Source organism: Gorilla gorilla, chromosome 16 (assembly GCF_029281585.2).
Source record: "Gorilla gorilla gorilla isolate KB3781 chromosome 16, NHGRI_mGorGor1-v2.1_pri, whole genome shotgun sequence".
Taxonomy (NCBI): domain Eukaryota; kingdom Metazoa; phylum Chordata; class Mammalia; order Primates; family Hominidae; genus Gorilla; species Gorilla gorilla.
Genome location: NC_073240.2, coordinates 100,804,134 through 100,827,409, shown reverse-complemented (window position 1 = coordinate 100,827,409; position 23,276 = coordinate 100,804,134). Strand labels below are relative to the sequence as shown.

Sequence of the window (23,276 nt, the reverse complement as noted above, 5' to 3'; positions counted from 1 at the left end):
ACGGGCATGCGTCGCCATGCCTGGCTAATTTTGTATTTTTTGTAGAGACAGGGTTTTGCTGTGTTGCCCAAGCTGGTCTTGAACTCCTAGGCTCAGGTGATCCACCCACCTTTGGCCTCCCAAGGTGCTGGCATTACAGACACGAGCCACCGCACCCAGCCCCTTTTTTTTAAATCTAAAATCTAAAAAGTACTGTAAAGCTCCTTAGGCCCTGAGCCAAGAATCCTACAAAAAAGCATACCAATTTACTTGTTCATGCTTTATGTACCAGGTTTAGCTTTCAGGCATAAAGAAGAATGTAACGTCTGTGAATGTGCTGGACAAATCTAAGCTTTCAACATTGTTGGTAGCTTGGATGTCCACCTTGCACAACATAGTTCAACTTTGGAAGTTGTGATAGGCAGAATTATTACGCAGGAAAGACAACCACATCCTAAATTGCCAGAACCTGTGAATATGTTACATTACATGGAAAAGGAGAATTAAGGTTGCAGATGGAATTAAAGTTGGTAATCATTTGTCCTTAAAATAGGTAAATTAATTTGGATTATCTGGATTGGCTCAAAGTGAATACATCTTTAAAAGTGGAAGAGAGGCAGGACGCAGCAGCTCACACCTATAATTCCAGCACTTTGGGAGACTGAAGCAGCCAGATCACTTGAGGCCAGGAGTTCGAGACCAGCCTGGCCAGCAAGGCAAAACCCCGTCTCTACTAAAAATACAAAAAAAAAATAGCTGGGTGTGGTGATGCGTGACTGTAGTCCCAGCTGCTTGGGAGGATGAGGCAAGAGAACAGCTTGAACCTGGGAGGTGGAGGTTGCAGTGAGCAGAGCTCACACCACTGTACTCCAGGATGAGCGACAGAGCAAGACTCTGTCTCCAACAAAAACAGATAAACTAACAAAATTTTTGGAATATTGATTGGGATTACTTTGAATTGAGAATAATCCTCAGAAGAGCATGGAGTATAGCCCTCAAAAGGATATAACCTTAATGGGCAGTAAATTAACCCCACGGAAAAGGCTTCTCTGGACCAACACTGACAAGCTTAAACAAAAAGATTCAGCTGATACTAACTTTTATATGTACAAAAACAAAGTCCAACACTATATAGAAGATACAAAAAAAAAAAAAACCCTTTCGCCCAACAATGTCAAACCACAACATCCAGCATCCAAACATTATAGGGAATGAGAAGAGGCAAAAAATTGTGGCCCATATAATAAAAGTCAATCAATATGAAGAGATCCAAAAATGATAAAGTTAACGGAACTGACAAGGGCATTAAAAAAAGATTATAAATAAACTTAGTATGTTACAGAACACAAAGAAAAATAAGAACATGAAGAGAATAATGGAAGAAATAAAACTTCCAGAGATGAAAAATGATTTTCAGAAATTAAAAACACCCTGGATGGGATTATTCAATGCAGAAGAAAAGATCAGTGAACTTGAAGGCATGGTACTGTTAACCAACCAATAAAGCACAGACAGAAAGAAAAGAATGAAAAACAAAAGCAGTATCAGTGCCAAGAGAGACAATATTTCAAATATATAACTAAAATTACAGGGGAAACAAAAACAAAAACCTGGAATAAGTGGGATATTTGAAGAAATAGTGGTGAAACATTTCCAAATTTGGTTTTAAACAATAAACTAAAAAATCTAGGCAGCATTATTGCAAAGAAAACCATACAAGGCCCATCATAATCAAATGACTAAAACCTAGTAATAAAGTCTTAAGAGTAGCCAAAGAAAATAGAAAACTTACATACTGGGAACAAAATGTAAGAACAGCAGACTTTTTGTCAGAAACTATGCAAACTATTTCACAAACTATTTCACAAAATTTAATAGTGACAAAGACCTAATTCATCAAGAAAACATAAATACCCTTATTACGCATGCACCTAGTAATAGAGCCTCCAAATACATGAACCAGTAAAAGGAAAAATAAATCCACAATTAAAGTTGAATATTGAACACTTGTCTTTCAGAAATTATTGAAACAAACAGAAAATCAAAAGGGACACAGAAGTCTTAAAAGAACACTATCAACCAATCTGACCTAGTTAACATTTTTAGAAAACTCCACTCAACACATTCTTCTTAAGCACACACAAAACATTTACTAACACTGGCTGGGCATGGTGGCTCACACCTGTAATCCCAGCACTTTGGGAGGCTAAGGCAGACAGATCACTTGAGGTCAGCAGTTCCAGACCAGCCTGGCCAACATGGCAAAACCCCATCTCTACCAAACACACACACACACACACACACACACACAAAATCAGCCAGGTGTGACGGCTGCATGCCTAAAGTCCCAGCTAATCAGGAGGCTGAGGTCAGAGGATTGCTTGTACCCAGGAGGTGGAGGTTGTAGTGAGGCAAGATCACACCACTGCACTCCAGCCTTGGTAACAGAGTGAGACTGTCTTTGAAAAAAAAAAAAAAAAAATTTTACTAACACAGACCACCACAACTGTGTCTTATTATTTATTAGTCTCCACAAGTTGACAAGAACTTACATCACACAAAGTATGTTCTTGGACAACAGTAGAATTAAATTACAAACCTGTAAGAGAAAGAAATCTGGAAAATTAACCAAATATTTGAAAATGACGTGGGTCAAGGAAAAAAATCACAATGGAAATTTTAAAATACTCTGAACTCCATGTAAATGAACACATAACATTACTAACATTGTAGGATGCAAACAAAGGAAAATTAAAAGATTAAACACTCTTTTAGAAAAAGAAGGAAGTTTCCAAATATCAGCAACGAAAGAGGGAATATCACTACAGATTCTTCAAATGTAAAAGAATAGGGATTCTAAAATACAACTTCGTGCCAATAAATTAGACAACTTACATAAAATAGACAAATTCCTTGAAAAACAAACAACTAAAGCTTATTTAACAAGAATTAACATAAATCCAAATAGCCCTGTATCAGTTAAGGAAACCAAATTCATAGTTTTGTTACAGTAGGTAGCTAGTCAGACATGAGCAGGGCAGGAAAAGACACACACACACACACACACACACACCAGGAATGTCAGGCAACCACCAGGTGACAGTCAGGCAGGAAAAGACACACACACACACACACACACACACACACACGCACACACACACCAGGAATGTCAGGCAACCACCAGGTGACGGTCAGGCGGTTGTTAAACTGTCTCTCTAAAATGATAATTGGTCGCGGCCCAAGCCAGTGAAAGGCAGTCTCCCAACAGATAGAAAACACCTACACCTGAAGCTGGTGATCAGCCGCTTCCCTATAACATCTCAGGAGTTGGACGTATGGGCTCCAGCATGCGCATTAAGAGGCAAAATGGTAGCGTTTAACTGGTATATGACTTCCTAGGGACACTGGACTGGTAAGGGAAGAATACCTCAAGGAAGCATACATACGACTTCAGTAAACATACTGCACAGGCTCCCCTCCCAAGTGCTAGGCCACTGTGAATGCAGACAGCCCACCCCAAGGGAAGAATCAGGGCAGAAGGGACACAAGACCCCAGAAGTATGCCAACATATAAAACCCTGAGTCAAAGGTCAAACCACGCACTGATCTCTCAAGCTGCCCACTTGGCCCTCTTCCAAGTGTTCTTTACTTCCTTTCATTTCTGCTCTAAAGCTTTTTAATAAACTTTCACTCCTGCTCTAAAACTTGCCTCGGTCTCTCCTTCTGCCTTACACCCCTCAGTCGAATTCTTTCTTCTGAGAAGGCAAGAACTGAGGTTGCCGTAGACCCATGCAGATTCACCGCTGGTAACAGTTTAAAACCTTCCCACAAAGAACCTCCAGGTCCAGAGGTCTTCATTGGTGAATTCTACCAAACACCTGAAGAAGAAATAACATCAATTCTATGCAAATTCTTCAAGAACAAGAAATTTTAACTCATTTTGAGACCAGCATTACCCTGACACACACACACACACACACACACACAAAAGACAAAAACTACAATCCAATGCCTTCTATGAATGTAGACTTTTTAAAAGAGTCAACGCAATTTTAGCAAGTGAATCCAGCAATACACAAAAAGTATAACACATCATGACCGAGTGATAATTATCCTAAGAATACATGAATGGTTGGTTCAAGATTTAAAATCAATCAATGTAACTGACCATATGCACAGACAAACAGGAGGGGAGGTAGGTGACCATATCAATAGATGCAGAAAAAACATTTGGCCAAAATTCAACACCTACTCATGAAAAGGAAAAAAAAAAAAAAAACTCTTACCAAGACCTGGTGAAAAACTCAAAGTTTTCCACCTAAGATCAGAAGCAAGGCAAGGATGTTAGTTCTCACCACTTCTATTCAACATTGCACTGGGACTACTAACCAGTCTAATAGAGCAAGCAAAAGTAATAAAAGGTGCATAAATTTAAATGGAGGAAATAAGATAGTCTTTATTCACAGAGAAGATAATGATCTACACAGACGATTTGAAGAAATCTACAAAAAAGCCACTAGCACTAATAATTAATTTAGCAATATTACAAATTATAAAGTTTTATATAAAAATCAATTCTATGTCTGTACACTAGCATCAATCAATTGGAAACTGATATTCTTTTAAATTCCCATTTATAATAACAAAATTAAAATAATTAGAGATGAATTTAACAAACTATGTGTCAGACCATTGCACTGAAAACTACAAGACACTGCTGAGAAAAAGTAAAGATGACTTAAATGAATAGAGGTACCAAGCTCACACATTAATAAGATTCAATATCCTTAAGAGGTCAATTCTCCCAAATTGATCTCTAGGGTAAAAACATTCATAATCAAGATCCTGTTAGGCTTTTTTTGTAGAAATTAAAAAGCTGATTCTAAACTACATAGAAAGAAATAAAAAGGATCCAGAATAGAAGAAACAACTTTGAAACAGAAGAACAAACTTAGAGGAATTACATTACCAGATTTTAAGATTTACTATAAAAGCTTCAGTAATCAAGACAGTGAAGCACTGTCATAAGGATATATAGATCAACAGAACAGAGTCCTGAAACAGACCCACACATAATGGCCAATTAATGTTCAACAATGGTGCCACGATAATTCAACAGGGGAAAATATAATGTTTTCAAAAAAACTGCTGGAACAATATGATATCTATATTCAAAGAAATAAACTTCAACCCTTACCTCACACCATATACAAAAATTAATTCAAAATGGATCACTGACCTCAATGTAGTAGTCCAAAGAAGTTCCAAGACATGAAGGAAAGCCAGGAGAAATTCTGTCTAATCCCTATGACAAACCTTCAATTTCTACTGCAGCAGAATTGTAAAGAAAATCTCTAATCTGAGCTTCGCCAGTTAACATACGAATCTATTCAAAAAGAAAGGGCATTTCCAATCTAAACACTCAAGAGTAACTCCTAAGCAAGTAGTTATTAACTCAGGCACAACCCATAGAACCATAGAAGGCCCGTCATGAAGGATAAGACACTGTCTACACCCTTAGAGACTAGTAGAGGAAGCAGCATAGAGAATTCCCTAAAATTTAAACATGACTCAAAATATAACATCTGAAGTTATACCCACAGCCATCACTGAGGTTCAGAGAAAGTACAGAGTTCTCAGCTAAGGGCATGAGTGCTTTAGCTCATATCACTCAGTTTCCAGCAGTTAATGAACAAAACAAACAGGTGAGAAATTTAAGTAAAATCCTTGCTTAGTATCTGTGGAGTGGGAAATTGGTTCCAGGATCCTCCATGGATACCAAAATCCTAGGACACTCAAGTCTCTTATATAAAAATGCTGCGGTATTTGCATACAACCTACATAAATCCTCCTATATTTTGAATCATCTCTAGAATATTTATAATATCTAATGCAATGTAAAATTTTTTATTGGTGTATTATTTTTTATTGTTTTGAAGTATAGGGTATTTTTTTATCCACAGTTGGTTGATCCACAGATGAGGAACCTATGGGTAGAGAGGGCCAACTGTAATGATGAGAAAAGAAAAAGATTTACAGAAGACTAACCAAGGTTTATATTTTAAAATGAGAATTAAACTCCACTGTTCCCATCCCACCTACACATACACAAGTTTTAAACTGAAGGTACTTTGCATCAGTTGGATAAACAGGCCTGTTTCTCCTAGTCTCCTAAACTAAAGATTATCAATCATTAAATGGGCTGTTCTTCAGTCAAGTTATAACAAGAAAAATATATAACCATATGAAACTGATGTCAGAATATCATACTTCAACAAAGAACTCATTTTTCTAAGTTTGTAAAATGTGATTTCTTTCTACTATTTAATTATTCAAGAAAAAAAATTTAGACCTATGTTAAGTAGCAAAAGTATTCCTGAAATGGGCAAAATAAAAATTTTTAAGATACCTTTTCCAAGATTTTTACTGACATAATCATCAGCCTGGATCAATGATATCTAATATTTAAAATGCTAATGTTAACTTATTATAACACACTGAAGAATATCCCCTAACATTTTTCAAAATTACTTATTTTAAAATATTCTAGCATTAATATAATTCACTTCTTTTCCATTTTAAGTAGAAGGTGGAATTCAGGTAAGGTTTCACTCATGAAAACTTTTGAGAACTACACATACGAAAACTTTTGAGGACTACACATCTTACTGAGATACTGTGAATGTTAACCTAGGCCAATGTAATTTTTTTAATCAAAATAATCTCCTCCTGAGCTTTGCAAATATGAACCCATTAATTTAAGGCAGTAAATTCCAAGTCATTAAAAATGTCCACATTTTTAAAAGATCCCCTAAAATTTGCTTTTTCTATTTGACCTTTCCCATGCTTCATGAGATATGGCTAGACATGCATGTCATCTTTCACTTGAAAATCTTTCCTCAGCTCATGTAACTCATGTCCCCCAACTCTCCCTTCATCCTATTAACTGTCTCAGTAACTACCAACTACCTACTTAATTTTTTTTCTTCTTTCTTCAAATAGAGGTTAACTGATAGAGAATATGGAAGAAGTGTGGAAGATGAAAAAATATGAGATGATTTCAGTAGCATCAGACAAAATATAAGAGAAACTGCCACTACACAATATTATGCATTTCAACCGAATTTTACAAATTTCCTCAACTGGTCTAAATTAAGCCCCCCTCGCCCCCAAGAAAACCTCTAAAATAACTGCCAATCTCACAAGAACAGCCTGATTTTTAAAATACATTTCCATTGTATTTACTTAACATAGAAAAGAAAAAATGTCTTACTAGAAATGAAGTATCAGCAAAAAGTGCACTTAGATATGATCCTCGCAGAAAATTCTTGTTCTTTTTTCACAAAATGCAATTCCTTAAGAAAGAAAAAAATTTGAGAAGCGTTATTGTTCTTGACTCCAAAACTGAATTAAATATACATTATACAAAATTCTAGCACTCAACACCATTCCTAGCAGAAAGCTCCACAAATACTGTTAAATGAAAATTAAATTTTAAAAAGTCATTTATTTGGAATAAAACAAAACGTCAGCCAACTGAGTATTTCTACTGTTACGAATCCTTTTTCTTCAGGAAGTATTATTCAAATGTTCAGTAATATTCTTTGCATCGCGAGATTCAAAAATTGGTTTCCTAGGTCCCATTTTCCTATCCTCTGTATCATGTTATGCTTTATATTTATCTGTACTGTGCATATAGCCTATTGAACTTACTAGTTTCAATAAACTAAACTTGTTTTAAATAGTTTAAAATGTTCACCATATTGTTTTCATCAAGAAAATTGTGAAATAATTGTTATCACCATAAAATATACCTGTATTTCAATACAATGTGTATATTTGTAATTTTCACTAGCTAGCTATCTTTTAAAGGGAACAATGAAATTAACACAAAATGACAAAAATGAATAGAAGACTGATGGCTGTCTATGATTCACATTAATAAAGGAACACTAGTTATCGGGGAATCTGCCCCAATATTCATGTAGGTTCTTTTCTATTTTCCTTAAGCGTCGGCCAGCTTGAGAAATAAAGGGACAGAGTACAAAAGGGAGAAATTTTAAAGCTGGGCGTCCAGGGGAGACATCACATGTCAGTAGGTTCCGTGATGCCTCCCAAGCCACAAAAACCAGCAAGTTTTTATTAGGGAGTTTCAAAAGGGGAGGGAGTGTGTGAATAGGTGTGGGTCACAGACATCAAGTACTTTACAAGGTAATAGAATATCACAAGGCAAGTGGAGGCAGGGCGAGATCACGAGATCACAGGACCACAGGACCACAGGACCACAGGACCACAGGACCACAGGACCACAGGACCGAGGTGAAATTAAAATTGCTAATGAAAATTGCTAATGAAGTTTCGGGCACCATTGTCATTGATAACATCTTATCAGGAGACAGGGTTTTGAGATCAACCGGTCTGACCAAAATTTATTAGGCGGGAATTTCCTCTTCCTAATGAGCCTGGGAGCGCTATGGGAGACTGGAGTCTATTTCACCTCTGCAGTCTCGACCGTAAGAGACGACCACGCCCGGGGGGCCAGTTCAGAGACCCACCCCCAGGTGCACATTCTCTTTCTCAGGGATGTTCCATGCTGAGAAAAAGAATTCAGCGATATTTCTCCCATTTGCTTTTGAAAGAAGAGAAATATGTCTCTGTTCCACCCGGCTCACCGGCAGTCAGAGTTTAAGGTTATCTCTTTTGTTGCCTAAACATTGCTGTTATCCTGTTCTTTTTTTCAAGGTGCCCACATTTCATATTGTTCAAACACACATGCTCTACAATTTGTGCAGTTAATGCAATTATTACGGGGTCCTGAGATGATATACATCCTCCTCAGCTGACAGGATTAAGAGACTGAAGTAAAGACAGGCATAAGAAATTACAAAAGTATTAATTTGGGGAACTAATAAATATCCATGAAATCTTCACTATCCACGTTCTTCTGCCATGGCTTCAGCCAGTCTCTCCGTTTGGGGTCCCTGACATCTCGCAACAACTAGTGAACACTGCTCAATGGATTAGGTGCACAAACAATAATCCAGCCCTGCTACATTCTTGCTTGAAGATAGAGCAGGACATTCAGGTAGAAAAAGGAAAGCTATCTCTCTCCTCACTCCTATTGGCCAGGATCAATTATAATGCTAACACAATAATTTAGAATTGCATGATCCGGTGATTCAACCAATCCCCAAGTAAATCCATTTCATCAAATGAAAATGGTAATTTATCCACAGAAACACCAATCTTTTGAATCTGATTCAGCAGTATTAATTATTATGACCCTGATTTTGTTTCTATTTGGAAACGGACACCTCCTCTGGGGGCGGGAAAAACACAAACTGCCAAGTATTCTTTTTATACTAACAAATTAAGTATTAAAAACCCAAACTGTAAAAGACATAAAAACACATAAACAAGTTTTTTTTTTTTTTGCAAAGGTAAAAGGAGCTTACTTTAAAACACCAATTTCAGCTTTTAATCTAATGGTACTAAAATGCAGAAAAAAATTCCTCAAATTTAGTTGCATTACCAACTTCTAAAATACAATCATTCAAAGTAAAGCCAAAATTTAGCTATCTGGCCCATGGCAAACAAGTGATTAAACACAAATTTGATAGTTACACATCACAGTACATATTCTCATCTCAAAATGCATTCCTCAATTATATAAATGTACTGATATTGATGATGTATGTTGTACCTAGTTTTCAAGTAGTTTCTAAAAGACAATATTGTAAAAAATCAAGTTTTTATAGTTCTTTTACAATAACCTGTAATGAGACACGCTCTTTCAAAAAAAAAACTAAACTAGAATGTTAGTGCTGAGTCAGTTATCATCAAATTTCATACACTGAACCTTCAAATCCTGTTGCTTCCATCCACCTAAAAGGGAGACAGCCTGGACCTCTAATTGCTATCCCTATCTCCCTCGACTACCCGTTGACATACACTGTTAACCTAGACAACAAGCCATTGCTGAAACTGTTAAGCTCTTTAACTTTGTTTTTACCTCCACCTGGAAATAACTTTCCCCTGTGTCTCTTATATAGATCAAACGTACACTTCAATGACGCGTTCTGTGACGCCATCTTCAGTACACCTTAACTATCACCATCACTCCCAGGGGGTAAAATTATTGTAGTTAGTGTATAAGTATGAGTCTCCTCTATTATACCATATGCTTTTTTAAAAGAAGCAACTTTGTACTTTGTTCTTTTTATATCCCCAATATCTACTCAATATCTGGCCCAGGATTCAATATGATTCATTTGGAAAATTTTTACTAAGCATCCAACATATTCCAGGCACTTTTCTAGGTGCTAGGAATCAATCCCTATCCCTATTCCTGACTTCATAGAGCTTACATTCTAGTGGGGAGACCTATAGTACAAGGTGAATAAGGAATATATAATATAGGTGGTAGGTTGCTGGAAAAGTCCTTAATGAGAAAAAAAAATTAAGCAGGGAAGGAAGTACTGCCAGAGGAAGGAGATTAAAACTATAGACAATGCATCCAGGGAAAGCCTAACATAATAACAACAACTACAAGAGCAGCAATAATACTTGAGTATTTATCATATGCTAATCAGCATACTAATTGCTTTACATGTCATTACCTGATGTAATGCCAACAACAACCTCATTATTACCCCATTACTATTCTCAAGAGGGAACGCAAATACTAAAGAAGCAACTTCCCAAGGTATTCAGCTAGTAAAGTGGTGAAGCCAGGATTAGAATCCAGGAATGCTTTTAACTGCTATACATAACCACAATTCAGTAAATGCTTTTGTTGAATAAAGAGGTGGAAAAAAAATGAATGCCTACTATAGCAATAGATTCAAGACAGCAAAGCAAATCTCAGTCTCAGAGGACCAGTACATTTGAGCAGGTTCAGATACACGTTGTACATCAATAGCTATATATGATAGAGACCATGAACATGTAGACACCTGCTGTGAAGTATTTACAATTACTGATAATTTCATAACACCTTTTAAAATATATTATTTAGAGTTTCTATATGACAATTACTAGAACTAAAATTTATACAATATCACACAAATCACACAGATAGAAATAATGTGATGTAGTAAGAAATACATATTTGGTTTCTGCGGGAGTGGCAAGGGTCTCTTGCATGCCAGTGAAATGACTAGTGACTAGGGGGCCCTAGGTAGCTTCAATATGTGTGCTGGTCATCAGAAAGACCTAGGCATGAACAGAGGGTTGATGTTTTCAGCCCCAACTCCCAACCTCTGGGGAGGGGAGAGAGACTGAAGGTTGAGTTGATTACCAACGGTCAATGATGTATGTAATCAATCATGCCTAGTTAACAAACCCTTCAAAAAAAAAAAAAGAAAGGACAGGGTTTGAAGTGCTTCCAGATTGCTGAACACGTGGAGGTTCCTGGATGGTAGCACAACCAGATAGAGGATGGAAGCTCTGTGCCCCTTTCTATACACCTTGCCCTATGCATCTCTTCCATCTGGTCATTCATCTATATCCTTCATAATAAATGGGTAAACATAAGTAAAGTGTTTCCCTGAGTTCTGTGAGCTGCTCTAGCAAATTAATCAAACCAGAAGAAGGGGTAGTGAGAACCCCTGATTTACAGCCAATTGATCAGAAGTACTGATCACAACCAGGGACTTGTAATTGGCATCTGAAGTGGGTCAGTCTTGTCAGGCTGAGCCTTCAACCTGTAGGATACGATGCCATCTCCAGGTAGATAGTATCAGAATTGAACTGAATTATAGGAAATCCAGCTGGTGTCCATTGGAGAACTACTTGGTAAGTGGGAAACCCTCACACATGTTTTGGTGACCGAAGGCAAAGTATCCTGTGGTGAGTGGTGTATGAAAGAGTACAAAAAAAAATAATTTATTTTTTTCCTATCTCAAATAGGTGATTAAAAACAAAACAAAATATCTTTTTTAATAGAAGGTACTCCTGAAAGAAACAAGACCTTTGAAGCATTATCAAGGACATTTAAATGTTGAATATCATGTTTTATACCATGGTACAACTTAACTCAGCTTCCAATTTTCCATACTAGTAGGAATGGTTAAATGAAATGACTTCAACCAGTGTTCAAACTATTTGAACTACCTTACATTCGAAAACTATCAAAATTTCACTGGATGCTTCTGTACTGAGCATAATGCAGTGTCAAAGAAAACAAAAGTTTCTATATGAAAACAGTTCCAAAGTCAATCCAAAATGAAACTCACAAAATTATGAATTTCACTTGTAATCAAAATTTAGGATTAGTTGCAACGGGTATTTTTAATTCCAAATAAGGGTGAACTCATATGGGCACCCAACTCCTCATGCCTTAAGATATTTGCTACCAGGCATGATGTAGTAACTGGTATCGGACATGCTCTCCCATTGAACTAAACTAGAAAACTGATAAAATATATAAAACTACAATTTTAAAACATCAGACAATGAACAGCCCCACACTGTGAGGCCTGAAAAAAGCGAAAATGTCTCTACAAATGCTTGGATGCACAGTCAGGACGACAGTGCAGAAAAGGGAAGCCAGGAAGAATATGGAGGACTCACGGAGTACAAGAGACAGATAAAAATTCAGGAAGTCTGAGGTACTGGGAATTTGTGCGACAGATTAGCAAAAAGGATGGTACTCAGGAGGGAAAGTGCTCCTGAAATCTGCAGAGGGATTCTAGAGCAGCACTGCCCAAAAGAAACATATTATGAACCTAAAATGTAATTTTTAATTTTCTAGTAACTATACTGTAAAGTAAAAAGAAGGTGAAATTAATTTTAATACAATGTATACCACCCAATACACTCATAATATTATCACTTCAGGATGTAACTGATATTTAAAAAGTGAGATTTTCATGTATGTTTTTCCAACCTACATCCCTAACATTCAGTGTGTGTGATATGATTTGGATATCTGTCCCCACCCATATCTCACGTTGAAATGTAACCCCTAATGTTGGAGGTGGGACTTGGTGAGAGGTGTTTGGGTCATGGGGGCAGATGTCTCATGAATGACTTGGTGCCCTCCTCTTGGTAGTGAGTTCTCACTCTGAGTTCACGCAAGATCTGGTTGTTCAAGAGTGTAGTACCTCCCCCCACCCACTCTCTATTGCTTCTCCTCTTACCATGTGACAAGCTTGCTCCCCTTTCCCCTTCCACCATGACTGTAACATTCCTGACACACTCATCTGGAAGCAGATGCCAGCAGTATGCTTCTTGTACGTCTGCAGAACTATGAGTCAAAATAAGCCTCTTTTCTTTATAAATTATCCAGTCTAAGTTATTCCCTTACAGCAATGCAAACAGACTAACACAGTGTGTTTTGCACATACAGCACATTTAAATTCAGAATAACCATAATTCAAACACTCAAGAGCCACATACGGCTAATGGCTACCACATGTAACAACACAGCTCTATAGTTTTTCATTGAATGTGTGCATGAATAAAGTGAAATTCACAAGGCCAGGCAAAGAACAATGATCAGGAAGCAGTATAATAAAAAAAAAAGTTCCCAAAGATTACATAAGACTGCAGAATGTTCAAGTTCCACCCAGAGAAACCTGGGCAATCAGTAGAAAATGCAGCAGCACCGCCGAGTGCTAACCTAGTCCTACAGTAAAGGCTACACTAGATCTGCCAGAACAAAGTGTAAAAGCAAGCTCAAAAGGTTCATACACGCCTGCAAGAAATTTATCAGTCTGCCAAAACAAAATTAAAATCTCTTCAGAGGAAATCAACAAAATCCAGACAACAGTGTGATGAATGTCCAGGAGTCAATCAAAACTTACTAAACGTAAGAAAATGAAGAAATGTGTGACCCACACCACTAGGGGGGAAATCCGATAAAAGAAAGAAGCCCAGAAGCAAGACAGGGTGTCTTTAAAGGCATAAACTTCAAAATATTATAAATATATTAAAGGATTTTTTTAAAGGAACAAAAAAGAAAATGATTTTTAAAAGAATAAAATGCATTTTCTAAACATAAAAAATGCAGTATCTCAAAAAAGTAACTGGATGGAATTAACAGTAGATTAAACTGCAGAAAAGAAGATGACAAAATTGAAGATGTAAAAACATCAAAAAGAGCAAAACAAAACAAAAACAGATTATCAAGAACCTGTGAGAAGATCAAGGGCAACCTAAACACAATGTAATTGGAACTGCAGAAGGAAGGAGAAACAAAAAATACATGACGAAATAGGGCCAGAAAAAGGTCCAAATTTGAGGAAAACTGAACACACATATTCAAGAAACTCAACATACATAAAGCAGATTAAGCACAAAGAAACCACACCAAGGCACATAATAGAAATCCAGTCATATAGAGAAAATCTTACAAGAAGCCAAAGAAGTGGAAAGACACATTACACACAGAGGAACAAAGATAATAATTACCAGACTCCTTGTCAAGAGTAATGCAACAAGTTTACAACAAAGGAATTACATCTGTAAAGTGATAGAAAGGACAAAAAAAAACTCTGTAAGCTAAAATCTATATAAAGCAGAAATATTCTTCACCGATAAAGGGGAAATAAAGACATTTCAAACAAACAAAAGCTGAGACAATCTGTTACCAGGAGACCTGCAATCCAAGAAACACTGAAGGAAGAGTTTTAAGAAGCAGAAAAATGGTAGAACTGTACATCACAGAGTGAGCCCTAACGTGAACTATGGACTCAGCTAAGAATAATGTATCAGCCCTCAGTTGTAACAAATGTACCACACCAATACAAGAGGGAACCTGCAAAGGGTGGGACTGGGGTAGTATATATGAACTCTGTACTTTCTGTTCAATTTTTCTGTAAAGCTAAAACTGCTCTAAGATATAGTCTATGAAATTTTTTAAAAGAGCAGATAGAAACCTAGCTCTACACAAGGAAAGAGTAACAAATGGTAAACGTGACAAATTGTAAGACATTTAAGTTTTAAGAAGATATTTGATTATCTAAAGCAAAAGTAGTAATAATGTATGGTAATAACATGTAGAATAAAATCAACGACAATAGCAAAAAGAATGAAGGGAAGGAAACTGGAAGTGCACTACAGTAAGGATCTTACATTATTTCTAAAGTGATGAAGGTGGATTGCGATAAGTTCGAGATTCATGTTGTAAAACCCTACGGCAACTACCAAATACATAAAATAAAACTGATCAACCAGGAAAGTAGATTAAATGGAATGCATATTTTTAAAATATGTAATCCAAAAAAGGTATAAAAAGAGGAAAAGAAAACACAAAATAGGTAGGACAAGTAGAAAACAAAGATGGCAAGATGGTACACTTAAATCTAACTATATCAACAATTACAGTAAATATATATTATCTACAAACCTCAATTAAACAGTAGAGACTGTCATACTAGATTAAAAGTAGAGATTGTCAGATTAAGTAAAAAAACAAGACCCAACTATATATATGTTGTCTATATCACTTTAAATTAACACAGATAGGAAACATAAAATAGAAAAGGATATATCATATAAACATTAATCCTAAAAGCAGCAGTGCCTATATTAATATCAGACAAAGAAGATTTTAGGAGAAGGAATACGTTTCATAATGCTTACAGTTTCAAATTATCAAAACTACAAAATAATTCTAAACATTTATGCAGCCAATGATAGAGTTCCAAAACACATAAAGCAAACACTGACAGAACTAAAAGGAGAAATAGATATCTACAATTACAGCTGGAGATTTAAATACTTCCTTCACACTAACTGGTAAAATGAGTAGATGGAAAATCAGTGAAGATGTATAAGACCTGAACAACACTATAAACCACCTTGGTTTAACTGAATACTACAACCAACCACATAAGAACAAACATGAAAATGTACATGTGTCTTGGTACAATCAACAACAAAGAACATATGCTGGACCATAAAACAAGACACATGAATTTATAAGAACTGAAATGACATAGAAACTGTTTTCTGACCACAAAAGAATTAAAGATCAGTTACAAAAAGGACATTTTTTTGGGGGGGGACATTTTCTATTTTGGGACATTTTCCAAACATTTGGAAATTAAGATTTCTAAATAACTCATGGATCAAATAAATCATTTAAAATTTTAAAAATACATTGAACTAAATGGCAAAAACATGATTAGATTATATAGGGTAAAGCTAAAGATACGTACTTGGAAATTTACAGCTTTTAAGTGCATATTTTAGAAGAAAAAATTATGGTTTAACAGCGTTCCAAACTTCCACCCTAAGACACTAGAAAAAAGGAGCATATTAAACTAAAAGGAGAGGTAAGGGAATAACAAAAGTAGAAAATGGTAACAGAGATGTGGGACAAACTAGATAAAATCAATTAAAGTTGGTTATTTGAAAAGAACTTCTAGTTAGGCTGGTCAAGAAAAAAGACACAAATTACCAACATCAGAAATAAAAGAAAGGACATCACTACAAATGCTGCAAACATTAAAAGTATACTAAGGGTGATTTTATGCCAATAAAACTGACAACTTAAGTAGACAAAATTTCTTAGAACATGCAGACTATCAAAACTGACACAGAAAGAAAAGTCTAAATAATTCTGTATCGAATAAACTAAATTCGTAATTTAAAAGCTTTCCACAAAGAAAACTCCAAACCAAGATGGTTTCACTAGTGAATTCTTCAATCATCTAAAGATTTAATATCAGCTGTACACAATCTCTTCAGGAAACAGAAGGAGAGGACACACTTTCTAATATATTTAAGGAGGCCAGTATAAATAACCCTGATACCAAAATGAGGCAAGAGGACCACAAGTAAAAGAAACTTCATACCAGTGTCACTTGGGTATAGAGGCAAACATTCTTAACAAAATATTAGCAGGTCAAATCCAGCAAAATATGTAAAGAAAATATCAGTACAGATGGGGTTTGTCTCAGGAATACAAGGTTGGTTCAGTATTCAAAAATCAATGTAATTCACTACATTAACATACCAAAAAAACCCCTGTGATTAATTCCAATAGACACAGAGAAATAACAAAACACCCATTTGGGAAAAAATTAAAAAAAACAAAAACAAAAACTCAGCAAACTGGCCAGGTGCAGTGGCTCAAGGCTATAACTCCAGCACTTTGGGAGGCTGAGGCAAGAAGACTGCCTGAGGCCAGGGTTTGAGAACATCCTGGGCAACATAGTGAAACCCCATCTCTACAAAAAAAATACAAAAATTAAGGCCAGGTGCAGTGGCTCACACCTGTAATCCTAGCACTTTGGGAGGCTGAGGTGGCCAGACTGCCTGAGCTCAGGAGTTCGAGACCAGCCTGGGCAACAGGGTGAAACCTTGAGTCTACTAAAATATGAAACAAAAATTAGCTGGGCATGGTGGTGTGCGCCTGTAGTCCCAGCTACTCGGGAGGCTGAGGCAGGAGAATTGCTTGAACCCAGGAAGCAAAGGTTGCAGTGAGCCAAGATCGTGCCACTGCACTCTGGCCTGGGCAACAGTGAGACTCCTTCTCAAAAAAAAAAAAAAAAAGAAAAGAAAAAACAAACAAAAAAAATTAGCTGAGTGTGGTGGCACACGCCTGTGGTCCCAAATACTTAGGAGGCTGAGGCAGGAGGATTGCTTGAGCCCAGGCAGTCGACGCTGCAGTGAGCCATGATGGTGCCACTGTACTGTTAACAGCCTGGGCAACAGAGGAGACCCTGTCTCAAAACAAAACAAAACAAAACAAAACAAAAAACCTCAGCAAACTAAAAAAGAAGGCAACTTCCTCAACCTATAAAGAGCATCCACAGAAAACCTACAGCTAAGATCATACTTAATGGTGAAAGACTAATTTCCCCCTCTAAGACTGGAACAAAACAAGAATGTCCACTCTCACCATTTTTAATTCTATTTTACTGAAGGTCCTAAGCAGTGGAATAATGTAAGAAAAAGAAAAGGCATCCAGATTGGAAAGGAAGAATTAAAACAGGTTCTATTCACACACATCACACACAGTAAAAAAACAAAAAAAACTACAATAAAGTAACTGGAACTAAGAAGTGGAGTTTGCAAGGGTATAGGATACAACATCACTATTAAACATCAACTGTATTTCTACATATTTGTAATGAAAATGTAAAATTAAGTTTTGTAAAAATGTTATATTAGTTTCAAAAGCAGAAAATATTTAAAGACAAATTTAACAACATGTGCAAGACTAACATTCTGAATACTAGAAAACACTGCTGAAAGAAATTAAGGAAGGCCTACAAAAATAATTATATACCATGTTCATGGAGCTGAACACTCAGTTAATACTGTTGTGATACTGATTCTCCCTAAAATGATCTATAGATTCAACACAATCTCAGTCAAAATCTCAGAAAGCATTTTTGTAAAGATTGACAAAAAAATTAAAAATTTATAATACAGCCAGAACAATTTTTAAAAGAAACAAAGGCAGCCATAAAAAAAGGATGAGTTCATGTCCTTTGCAGGGACATGGATGAAGCTGGAAACCATCATTCTCAGCAAACTAACACAAGAGCAGAAAACCAAACACCACATGTTCTCACTCATAAGTGGGAGCTGAACAGTAAGAACACACGGACACAGGGAGGGGAACATCACACACCGGGGCCTGTCGCGGGGTGGGGGACAAGGGGAGGGATAGCATTAGGAGAAATACCTAATGCAGATGATGGGTTGATGGGTGCAGCAAACCACCATGGCATATGTATACCTATGTAACAAACCACCACGTTCTGCACATGTACCCCAGAACTTAAAGTATAATTTAAAAAAAAAAAAGTTGAAGGATTTACACTACCTGATTTTAAGACTATTTAATACAGTGTGCTCTTGTAATAACAAAATACATACATCAATGGAACATAACAGAGAATCCAGAAATAAATCTACACAAATACGGCCATTTGATCTTCAACAAAGATGTCAAGGTAATTCAAGGGGAAAAGAAAAACCTTATCAACAAGTGATACTTGAACCTTGACATTACCTCATAATATTCACAGAAGTTAACTCAAAATGAACTGTAGACTTATAAATAAAAGCTAAACTATAAAACTTCTCAAAGTTTTATAGTTTGAGACAAAAATCCCACTGCCCCATGTAAGGCAAACATTTATCAGATAGGACACCAAAAAAGCAGGTATCCATAAGGGAGAAAACTGACAAACAGCACTTCATCAAAATTGAAACCTTCTGCTCTTTGAAAGATACCATCAAGGGATAATAATACAACTGATGGTCATTTGGGTGATTTCAACTTTTTACCTATTATGACTAATACTGCTATGAGCATTTGTACACAAGTTTTCACATGAATCTATGTGTTCATTTCTAGCTTCTGTTCTTACAATAAAAAACCTAAGAGTGTCTTCAGATTTTCTGTATCACTGCCTTGGGGTATCTAACATCTTCTCCATAGTGATCCACATATTGGCCGACATTCCCCAGTCACTACATAGCAACATTTCAGTCAGTAATGAACCACATAAATGATGGTGGTCACATGAGATTATAATGGAGTTGTGCTATATAAGTCTACCATTTTTATCTTTTATACCATATTTTTACTGTACCCTTTCCACGTTTAGATATGTTTAGATACACAAATACGCACTACCATGTTACAAATGCCTACAGTATTCAGCAGAGTAACATGCTGTAAAGGTTTGTAGACTAGGAGCAATAGGCTATAGCAAATATAGCCTAGGTGTGTAGTAGACTGTACCATCTAAGTTTGTGTAAATACTGTGCACTCTATAATGTTCACAAAGTAACAAAATTGGCTAATGATGCATTTCTCAGAACATATCCCTGTCATTAAGCGACTCATGACTGTACCTATTGTATTTTCCCAAATAAATTATCACTACTACCACCTCAAATCTATAATCAGTAACCATACTGAAAGTTTCCACATTAAACTTAATATTAGCCTGTAATAAATATTAAGGCTAATATTTATTAATACATATTATCAATTACAAATTCATTAGAATTTTAATTCTTCAGATTGATGATGTGACTTCCCAAATGCTAAGTTTCTATTTGCCCTACTCTTCAGTATCATGGTACAAGCTAATACTCCCAGTATTCCTTCTCAGGCATATGGTGACTGGAATCCATCACTTTTACAGTCCTCAACCACCCAAACACCTGTAACAAGAAGCACACACAAACACAAAGTTTAAAAATAGGAACACTTTAAAATGTAATCTTTTGTACTTCACATAATGGCCAAATATGCATGACTTTGGTTAAACAATCTAGTAAAGTGTCGAAGTCTATCAAACAGGTTTCCATATTAATAAGGCTTTTAACCAGAATGTAGAAAAAGTTTGGATGCTCTATTCACGATATTCACCAACTTCCTAAAGTTCTGAACTGGAAGAAGCCTCAGAGGACATTTGAGGAATGCAAACTCTAAAGCTCAGAGAAATGAAATAGAATCCAGGAGTATAATCCCAACTACCAATCTAATCTATATTGAAATAGGGTTCTATCTATTTAAAACAGACAAAAAGCACCTGAACTAATGGAAAATAAAAATTCCAAAAGGTCTTAAAGCTAACTTAACAGATGAACATAACAACTTGGGAGTTCTCTTACAAGTAATGTGACACTCCTAAAGTATTAGTTTGAATCTTAAAAGAAAAATGAGTTTATTTCAGACTATCCTCATAACATCCCCTTTGCTTACATTATGATATCCCTTCTTCCGTGGAAGAGAACTGGGGTGATTTATAGCTACTGCCCTAAGAATTGCACATTACCTACTAACTGTTCTATCTACAACATATCCCAGGATAGTTGTGGCAATTATAAATTACTATAATACTAGACCTCTCTGCTATAAAAGTCATGGGAGTGCATCATGCATGTCAAAACTTTACCTACTGTATCTCACAGAAGAAAAAGGCTGACAACTACTTATCTAGACCAGCAGAGCTACAGAGATGACTTTAAAGCCATTATTTCGAAAGCTCAGCTCAGTCCAAATGCTAGATGAATAGCGACTTTGCAAAGCATAAAATCCTGAGTCACCTGTAAGACAGCAATGTAAAGGATTCATTTACACACCACATTTTCACTGAGATGCTACATGAAGAGAATCAAGAAGAAATAAGACAAGCAGAAAAGCCTTCAGTGCAGTGTGTATACATCTATTACCTTAGTATAAGGTCAAATATGAAAAATACAGTAAGGCAGAAAAAATACTATCGGATTTTAAAAGAGAAAAACTACTAATGAGAAGGAATCCAGTTTTCAAGGACAGCACAGTCTGGCCTGGGAAAGGAAATCAAGAAGAAAGCGGGATACAAGGAAGAATGACGAAAGAACAATCTTTACCCCCATCTTCCACTCGAAAGCTGTGTATTCCTACCAATTCCCTTCAAACAATCAAAGAATGAGCCTATCACTATGCTTTCTAAAAAAGTATCTTAGCATTATTCTTTAAGGCACCAAGCTTTATTAATCATTATTAATGTTAATAATAAGAAAGGACATATACATTATCTTCATTATCTTATATGGGCATATTAAAGAAGGCTTTGGTCACTTCCACGATTACAAACTGTCAATGGCTCTTTTTTTTCTTTTACCTGAAGAACAAAATTTAAACTTCTGAACATTCCAGTGGCACTAAAAACTGGTCTCAAGCTCTCTTTCCCACTTTACCATCTCTTTTTCTGAAAAACCCTCCAAACTAGCCAAACTGTGTCCAACAAGCAGCTCTTCTTTTTCTGTTTTGGCTCTTTTGCTCAAACTGTTCTATGTGGTGTATTTTTTCCACAACTCTGACAATAAAACTTGATATCCAGTTCAAATGTCAATCCTTCCGTGAAGCATTCCCTGAACATCTCCAAACTCTTCCTTTCCTGAACTCCCTAATCCATTATCATGTGTAAGATTTACACATCACTTAGTAATTAATGGGATTTTACCCTCCCTAAACCATTACCTCCTAGAAGCAAAAAGCTATATCTTATATATGTTTCCATTTCAGAATCAACAATATAGAAATAATCATTAAAACAGTGAGAAACAGATACGGGACAGAGTGCAAAAGAGGAAGGGTTTGGGAGAACCAGAGCCTAGGCCACTGTATGGGGATGATCCATATTTACCAGTTGAAAGAAAAAAATGGGAGGTCAATAAAAAGAAAGAGTTTTGGCAAATGATCACTCAAATGAGGAAATGAAGGTATAATGAGTCTGAGAAGTCATTAAGACTTGTGGAAACTATGAAAAAAAAAAAGAAAGCTCATAAATGAAGTCCCAATGACAGACACATGGGCATAGAGACCGACTGCCTTTAAACAACATTTGAAAGCCATGTGGATAACTTCAAAGCTGTGTCATTAATAGCAAAAGATTTTAATTTATATTATGATAGAATTCTGATGTTAAAAGCCAATATGCCCTTTAATTCTGGTTGATATTTTTACAAAAAGAAATGTATAATGACAAATGAAGTTAAGTCTATTTCTTACTCCAACAGAAAATACTGACAGACTACTTACTATTTCTAAGGAAAGAAATGTTCACAAGTAATAAATATTTTAAGCAACTAATTTAGAGGAAAACCAAGCATAAAGAACTTCTACACAATTCCAACTTTATGTTAAATCTCTCATGTTAAAAAAAATAGATAAAAGGCATAAAAGAGAACTAATTAAGCTACTTAACAGATTTAGTGCCATCTTACTAAACACAATAACAAGTGTAGAGTCAAGGAATAACATCATACCTACCATTTATTGGAAGAAAGGAACAACTGTCAAAACCATAAAATAAAACCAAGAAAACCAAAAGTAGAATAAATATATAAAGAGGTAATGAAGTTTAATTTTCAAAAAGCTAACATCTACCAAACCAATTCACAAGTTTAGAAGTTACCTTTTCAGAAAACATCTTATGTTAGATTGACATTGGAATAAAAAGTACCAAAGGAAGCCCTTGGTCAAATACAGGCCTATAACTCCTTCATATAATAAAACCAAGCCATTTCCTATTTATATTATAGACACAAACCTTTGAATAACCTCGCTTTTCAGAAAAAGCAGTAAGACTTGCAATAACCCAGAACCAGTATTTGCACGTTATCAGAATGAAGTAAGGGCATTTAAATGTAGTTTATTTCTCCTCCTCCACAATACTTTCCGGAGACTCTAGCTCACCAGTGGAAGTTGACTGCCTATGTCTTTTCATAACTAAAAGCTTTATTAGCACGGGCAGGATAAGTCAATGGGTTTTCCTCACCCCTCTCAAAGTAAAGACTTGCCACAGTGGTGCAAGTGTATCTATGCA

The 23,276-nt window shown here is 36.0% G+C and overlaps 1 protein-coding gene across 13 annotated transcripts in view; it reads right to left on the bottom strand.

Annotated features, from left to right (window-relative positions):
- MEF2A (myocyte enhancer factor 2A) overlaps window positions 1-23,276 on the bottom strand; it is a 149,492-nt gene that overhangs the window by 111,382 nt on the left and 14,834 nt on the right. For 9 of the 13 annotated variants that reach the window (XM_055364118.2, XM_019010938.4, XM_019010939.4 and 6 more), the window contains exon 2: window positions 7,253-7,334. The exons of the other annotated variants lie outside the window; for them this stretch is intronic. The gene's annotated coding sequence lies outside the window, so the exon portion shown is untranslated. The remainder of the gene's footprint in view (window positions 1-7,252; window positions 7,335-23,276) is intronic. 13 annotated transcript variants of the gene reach the window in all.